The sequence below is a fragment of the Lactuca saligna genome, chromosome 1 (genome assembly GCF_052625555.1).
Source record: "Lactuca saligna cultivar CGN05327 chromosome 1, ASM5262555v1, whole genome shotgun sequence".
In the NCBI taxonomy this organism is placed as follows: Eukaryota; Viridiplantae; Streptophyta; class Magnoliopsida; order Asterales; family Asteraceae; genus Lactuca; species Lactuca saligna.
The window spans coordinates 68,909,333-68,918,118 of NC_136417.1; positions in this window are offsets into that span (position 1 = coordinate 68,909,333).

The window sequence follows — 8,786 nt, forward strand, 5'->3', positions numbered from 1 at the left end:
TAATTCGTAAAATCGGATATTTAAAATTAATACAATATATGATCCCTTAAATTATGTAAATTTCCTTTATCATATATATATATATATATATATATATATATATATATATATATATATATATATATATATATATATATATATTAATTGACTAAAATACCCTTCTAGTAAAATCAGATGATGTTTTTCGATTATTTTTAATTCAATAATATATATTAATTATTTTCTTAAAATAAGTAAAATGATTAGCCATATTTATGAATACAATAACACAATAATTACTTTCAATATAATAACCTAACCTTTATATATATATATATATATATATATATATATATATATATATATATATATATATATATATATATATATATATATATATATATATAAAGTCCAATATCGATATATTTCATACATATTCGGAATTCTTCATTTCTAATATCTTAACCTTTTATTATATCTAGTTTTGTTTTTTTTTTTTTTTTTTTTTTTTTAATGAAATACACACTTTTATTTCAATTATAAGTAAAAAAATAAAAAATGTTGATAAATGATAAAAATATTGAGATTGATTGATAGTATTGGTTTATAGACAGAATAGTGAAAAAATAATATTTTAATGAAAAATTAGGTTGTGACCTATCATTGAAAAATATCAACTACAAAGAAAGTAAATTGAATTGATCGAAAATTGATCAAAATGTATTCAAATATTTATAATTACTTATGCAAAAAATCAATCTCTCTCTCTCTCTCTCTCTATATATATATATATATATATATATATATATATATATATATATATATATATATATATATATATATATATATATATATATATATATATATATATATATATATATATCTTACTCTAATAAATAAAAATCTTTTAATCATATGTCATACTATCATTGATTTGACCACTAGTTATTTTATGATTTTTTTCTATTTTATTAAATTTCACATAATATTTTAATGTAATAATTTCAATAAATTTAATAAAAATACATATAAATTTCAATAATTGACTTTCCTTTTATTTTTAACATTTCTAAATTAAATTTTTATTAGTTTTCTTTGTATATTTATCTAAATTATTTGTTTAAATTTAAAAAAGAAAAAAAAACACTTTAATTTTAATAATTCAATATTTTTCTAATTTTTCTTATAAATTCAAACTTTTTCAAATGTTTAAAATTATCATATTTAAATTTTTTTAATGAACACATGTAATACATAAGTCTTACGTCTACTTTATATTAGTAGACTTTTGAGCATTTAAAATACTCATTATATATAAAATCCAAAAGTACAAAAATAGTTACGTACCAACTCGACCTTATCGATATAAAAAAAGGTTATAAGAGCTTATGAATTATGATCACTTCTTTTCAATATTGCGTCTAACCGCATAAAAGGTTGTTATTATAACATTTGGGTCGCACCTAACCCCATCCCGACCATTACCCCTTTACACCCTTACCATAAAATGTTTATTGTTGTCAAGAAATTAGGGTTCGAAAGCGGAGTTGAGGGACTGACAATTTCATTTTCAGTGATGTTATTGATAATATCGTTTCCAACCAAGAGAAGAGATGGGCAAGAGGTTGTTAGGGTTCGAAAAATAGAGGTGATTGTGTCACCGACGAAGCGTGGGAGTTTGTGTAACGCTCACGTTTCTAGGCTAGGCATTAATATTGATGTAATAGTCTAGGTTAACATCTGTAACTCGCTTTGAAATAATAGAAATGTATTATTTGAGTATTATATGTTTTATTCTTTATTATTGTGACTTAATTGAATTAAGGATAAAATAAGCGTTAAAATAAAATATTACATAAACCCAATATCTATGAAGGAAGTTGTAGTGGTCGTGAAAAGGGTTCCGGATATATAAAGAATGCTGAAATCCGAGTTATAACGAAGAAGTTATGACCTATCGAAGTTTCGCAACAGAACTGGTACGACAATGCGTGATGAATATAGTGAATTTACGATAGAGCGATATTTAGCCTTAGTGATCTAAATGGGGAAGTTATGATTTTTCAAAGTTTCAACTTAGCGGTATGCAACCCAAAGTTCGAATATGAGATCGAGTGGTTTCTAGCTGAAACAATCTAAACGAGAATCGAAGATCTCGTCGATAGTAGTCCAACGGTAAAAAGACAGACAAAAACGAACATCAGATAAAGGAGTTGTGAATTCCTAACGAAGTTTTCCTGTCCTGGCCTACTAAAAATAATATGATACAAGTTAAGCCAAAATTAGTCGACGGAGTCTTAACGAGAGTTGTAGAGCATAATCTCACATATGCGTGCATATAAAGCACGTCGAAAGTGGAGCTCGTATGCGAAATATATGAATTTATGAAGCTCGGGGCACGAGCCTCGACACTGTGTCAGAGCTCACGACGTGAGCACAGTGTTCTCAACGTGAACAGGTGATGGACACCTTCTAAAGCTAGTGGACTGATGCCGAACGCAATGACCTATGCCTGACCAAACTCACGACGTGAATTTTTGAGCTTCGCAACGTGAATCCAGAAAATCAGCCATATAAATAGAAATCGAAGGGCAACCGATTTTTGGTTGCTACTTTCTTACTCTCTCACTCTCGATACCCTCTCTAGCCCTCTTAAAGCACCCCCGAAGCCTTGGTATCATCCCGACACCCGAAGCAAGTCCCGACGCTCCGAAGATCCCGAGAAGAAAAAAGTTTTCGAGTCGAAGCTCCGCCCGCGAGAAGCCCGGTGTGTGAAGATATCCTAGATTCATCGAAGAATTACTACTTCAAGAGAGCCGTAGTGATGTTTGACAATCATCTTATCAAGTGAGTGCATAGTCTCTTTCATAAACATGATTTTAATACAAGTATTGTTTGAATGTATTAAGTATACGTTTTGAGAGAGTGTATAATCCCTTTCTTCTAACACATAGGTATGAAGTATCTTCTATAGAATACGTGCTATTTGTATATATATTAATACATGGGTAGATATTTGACTTGTGATACAATGATGAGAGGCCTCGATGTTGTTGCTGATTCAGTCATCTAGCGGAGTTTAGATGACAACCACCAAATTTTCTAGACAGTCTAGTGGAACGCTGGTAGGCTCGCCACCTATAGGTGTTAATGAACTTGAGTGTTCATTTGTTGTACTCCATCCCCTACATGGTTGCCTTGTTTGACATATATTGTTGAGGAACCCCCAAGCATGTGTTGTCGCCCCGATGAAAATCCTTAGGCTAGGTCCCTTGTGATAGTTGTTTTAGAGACGTAAAGTGAGGATAACGGGAATGAGTAATTGAGTTATTGTTGGTGGATGAAATTAAAGCAATTATTTATTGTGGGTTGAAATCCCTATATGCTAACCAGGCTCCCAAGCCTGACCCACTTAGTTTTTCTTTGTATTACAGGTAGTGGCACCAAAGCGTAAGTTGGATGACTTATCAAGTATTTTGGATTATAGGCCACTAGTTGTAAATAACTGTTGTAAGGCTTATAATGTGCCGTTTATGCTTTTGGTCTGTATCGAAACATGACATCTCGGGTTTTGTTATATAATGAAAATACATTTCTTTAAGAAATATTTTGGTAAATCTTATTGTATCATATTTCATTTTGGGAACAAATTCTACAACTCTTTTAATCAAAGGATTACTCTGAAATTATTTTAAAAGCATAAATTAAACCGATCTTTTCTATCCGTGAATTTGGGGATGTCACAGTTGGTATCAAAGCATTAGTTTAAGCGAACTAGGAATTTTTTAGGATTTCTAGACTTAAACTTAGAATGCTAAGTGAAGATTGTGAGATGAGTGTTTGTCATATTTTAGACACGAGCACTAGTTTATTTTAGGAAAGATGCCTAAAATGCTTTTATGTGCTAAATGTTATATGTTTGCCATATATGATATTAATTGTTCAGATCTATGGTTTGTTGCCAACCAGATCTGGAGACTTTATGTGTTTAGGATTCTAAGCGGATGACTACGGTATTAAAACTAGCATGTAAACGTTTCAGAATGATAAGGATGATTTAATTATCTAACGTGAGTAAGGATCTAAATTCACCTTATTCGGTGTATAGATCAAAAATGGCAAGAACCAAAAGTGGAGTTGGAAATGCAAACGAAAATAGGAATCAACCATCTGTGATTGAGCAAGTGGCTATTGCAGCAGCAGCACCCGAGCCAATAACAATGGTTGGGGTACAAGCGATGATCCAGATGATGTTGGATCGTCAAATGGAAGAAACTAGAAGCCATGTTGAACAGCCTGAGTTGAATGAATGGCAGTCGGAAGGAGGTAACTTCATTGGGATTGTTGGTCAAACCAACCCACCGGTAGTTAGACAAAACAACCAAGAGGGAGGAATTGATGGACTTGGATGCAAGTACAACAATTTTCTGACTTGCAAACCATCGGCCTTTACTGGAAAGGAAGATCCGATCGGAGTCATGGATTGGATCTTGGAGATGGAGATAGCCTTCATGACATGTTTTTGCAGAGGCAAGTTGCAGACCACGTTCGCAGTACGTCAATTCAGAGGTGGCGTTGTTCGTTGGTGGAACACTTTGGGAAGACCCTAAGCCCTAATGAGCCACTGCAACTGACTTGGACAAAGTTCTTGGTGCAATTCAAGCGCAAGTTCTGCTTAGCCCAAAATTTGCTAGAGTTGGAGAGCAAATTTATGACATTGAAGAAAGTCATCATGTCAGTTGATGAATACACTAATTCCTTCACAGACAAGATGGAGTTTGCTTTGCGCATCGTCCTAGATGAGCTTTCAAAAGTTGACCGGTATGCAAACGGACTCCCATGGGAGTATGCGGTGCCAGTACGTCAGGCACTTACTCTAGAGGCAGATATTTGGGTTGCCAAGTTTGTTGAGGATATGATTAAGGGGAGAACCATCAGCAAGGTTGACATTGGCGAAAAGAGAAAGTTTGAAGGAACTTCGGGTTCCAACAAGAAAAGTAAAATTTTGAAGTCTAATTCGAAGAAGTTTGGAGGAGGGGAAGAGGCGAAGCGAAATGGTGCGAAAAGTGCAAGAAAAAGTACTCTGGGAAATGTAGTGAGGAAGTGACTTGCTACAAATGTGGAAAAACTGGGCATTATGCCAATGAGTGTCCGTCCAACAAGAGGATGTGCTTTGAATGTAACGAGGAAGGGCACATTATGAAAGACTGTTTGAAAAAGAAGGAGGCAACAAAACCCAACATTCCACCAAAGCCGAAGGTGAGAGCCTTCCAGATGACATTGGAAGCTGCGAATGATGAAGCTGATGTCGCTTCAGGTACCTTTCTCGTAAATGAATTGCCTGCCCAAATTTTATTTGATTCTGGAGCCAACTACTCCTTTATTTCATATGAATTTGGTAGAAAACTAGTTTTGCCTGTCGATAGACTAGATAATGCTTTATTAGTCAAAGTTGCTAGTGGCAAGTTTGTACCTGCTATCAATCTTATAAAACATCTTCATTGACTTGAATGGCAATAAGTTCCACGAGGAATTATTGCCTATCGAACTAAACGGTTTTGACATCGGGCTGGGAATGGATTGGCTTAACGCCAATGATGTTGAGATATTATTCAAGAAGAAGATAGTAAAATTAAACCCACCAGGGAAAGAGTCATTTATGGTGTATGGGGACCAACGCAGAGTAAATTCTAGAATCATTTCTATAATGAAAGCCGGAATGTGTTTGGTCAAAGGATGTACATCATATTTGGCATTCGTGATTGATGCAAAAAAGGAGATGCAGAGCATTCCTGTGGTGTGTGATTATCCGGAAGTATTTCCCGAAGATCTTCCTGGGTTACCGCCTGATCGACAAGTAGAATTCTGTATCGACTTGTTTCCAGGAACCACGCCAATAGCAAAAGAACCGTACTGATTAGCACCAACAAAGATGAAGGAGCTGATGATGCAACTTCAAGATTTATTGGACAAATGTTTCATTAGACCTAGTTCATCACCCTGGGGAGCTCCAGTGTTATTCGTAAAGAAAAAGGACGGGAGTATGAGAATGTGCATTGATTAAACAGAGCTGAATAAGGCAATGATAAAGAATAGATATACATTGCCAAGGATTGATGACCTTCTCGATCAACTACAAGGTTCAAGCTATTTTTCAAAGACCGACCTAAGGTCAGGATATCATCAGCTGAAGGTGAGAGAGCAGGATATTGAAAAGACTGCATTCAGAACATGATATGGACACTACGAGTTTTTGGTTATGACGTTTGGACTAACCAATGCTCCAACAGCATTCATGGATTTAATGAACATGGTTTGTAAATCGTTCCTTGATAAATTTGTGATAGTGTTCATAGATGACATTCTAATTTACTCGAAAAGCAAAGAGGATCATGGCATACACTTGCGAGAAGTGTTAGAAGTCTTGAAGAAAGAGACGTTGTATGCAAAGTTCTCCAAATGTGATTTTTGGATTCGAGAAGTCCAATTCTTGGGTCACGTGATCAACCAAGAAGGGATAATAGTTGATCCAGCAAAGATTGAAGCTGTGATGAAGTGGGAACAACCGAAAAGTCCCACGGAGATCTGAAGCTTTTTGGGATTACCCGAATATTACCGAAGGTTTATCCAAGGCTTTTCTTTGATTGCTACACTACTAACAACATTGACCCACAAAGGAGCTACTTATGCTTGGAGCGATAAGCATAAAGAAGCATTCGAGTTGCTAAAGAAGAAGTTATGTGAAGCACCGATTCTTTCTCTACCCAATGGAGTTGAGGACTTCGCTGTCTATAGCGATGCGTCTGGGGTTGGGTTAGGTTGTGTTTTGACCCTAAGAGAAAAGGTGATAGCATATGCGTCTCGACAACTGAAAGAGCATGACAAGAACTAGCCCACTCATGATCTGGAGTTGGTAGCGGTAGTTTTCTCTCTAAATATATGGAGGCATTACCTCTATGGCACGAAGTGCAAACTTTTCACTAATCATAAGAGTCTTCAATATCTCTTTAATCAGAAAGAATTGAATATGAGGAAACGACGCTGGCTAGAGTTACTTAAGGACTACGACTGTGAGATACTTTACCACCCTGGTAAAGCAAATGTTTTCACTGATGCACTCAGTCGGAAAGTTAATCTTGAGAGAAAAAGGCCAAGAGCATTGAGAATAGAAGTTGTCTCGACAATTGTGGAGAGTATAAAGAAAGCCCAAGAAGAAGCTTTAGAGAAGAATGACCAAGAGGATGAACGTTTGGGTAAAACGTTAGTGTTCGGTATAAACAGTCACATATTGAAGGTGTTCCAAGATCAGATTTGGGTACGTAAGTCCGAAGGAATAAGAGATCTTCTGATGGAAAAAGGTCACAAAACCATGTACTTGATTCATCCTGGCAGCACCAAAATGTATAGGGACCTGAAACCCTATTACTGGTGGCCGACGATGAAGCTTGATGTAGCAAAGTATGTGGTCGAGTGTGTGATATGTGCTTGAGTTAAGACACAACATCAGAAACCATATAGGAGTTCAGAACCTTTACCTGTACCTATGGGTAAATGGGAAGACATCACTATGAATTTTGTCACTAAACTGCCCAGAACAAAAAACGGTCACGATATGATTTGGGTGGTCATTGATCACTACACTAAGAGTGCGCACTTTATAGCAGCCAATGAAAAATGGTCTGTCGATAAGCTTGAGAATTCTTACATGAAGGAAATTGTGAGGCTTCACGGTGTTCTATTAACGATTATATCAGATCGTGATAGTCGTTTCACCTCAAGGTTTTGGAAAAGTCTACAAGAGGAATTGGGTACCAAGTTGTGTTTGAGTACAGTTTACCATCCACAGACTGATGGTCAGATTGAATAGACGATACAAACACTTGAAGATATGCTAAGAGCATGTACCCTAGAATTCCAAGGCAACTGGGATGAACATTTCCCTTTGGTAGAATTTTCCAATAATAGTTTCCACTTGAGCATTAAGATGGCACCTTATCAAGCTTTGTACATAAAAAAAAAATGTCGTACGCCATCTTATTGGCTTGATGTAACATCCCGTTTAAAATAGAATAATTAAATAATAAATTCGGAACCCCAAGAAATGATATAATTATTATTTTATATTATTATATCCCAAAACCAAATAATAATTAATGGGGTGTTGGTTTCGGGGAGCCAAATGATATAACCTTGATTTTCAGGGGTTAAAGTGTAAGTCTTGGATTGGTTTTGTAAATAATTAGGAAGGCAAGGACTTAATGTTAACTTCTGGGACTCCATTTGAAAAGATTTTGGAGGATAAGAGGCCGTTGGGTAACTTAGGGATCGAGTTTGAAAGGAATTTTGTGGAGCACGGGCTGGAGTGTAAATATTGGACCTTATTTGAACTAATTTCTGAAGTCAGGGGCCAAAATTGTAAAAATGCATCAAACTTCCATATGGGATCGGGACCTAAGTCATTATCTTCCCTCATCCCTTCATTTGAATGCAACCATCCCTATAACCCTAACCCTAATCCCATCTCCCACTCTCCAACCGCTACCCTCACCTTCCAACCTTCGTCCGCCACCACTTCCATTGCTAAGGTCGGAAGCCGCCAAACCATATCAACCGTCGTCGACAAGCGTCCATCAGAGACCGCTACGACCCATGCCGCCGATGAAGTCCAAAATGGGATTGGCTGCCGTTGTTGCTGTCGAGGGTAGTGTAATCCCTCCTTCCTCTAACTGATCGTTTTTCGTACAACCCGGTGTCGCCGATTCATGGTCGTGGCAGCCGGTGCTATTGACCACGAAGCTTGCTGCCGC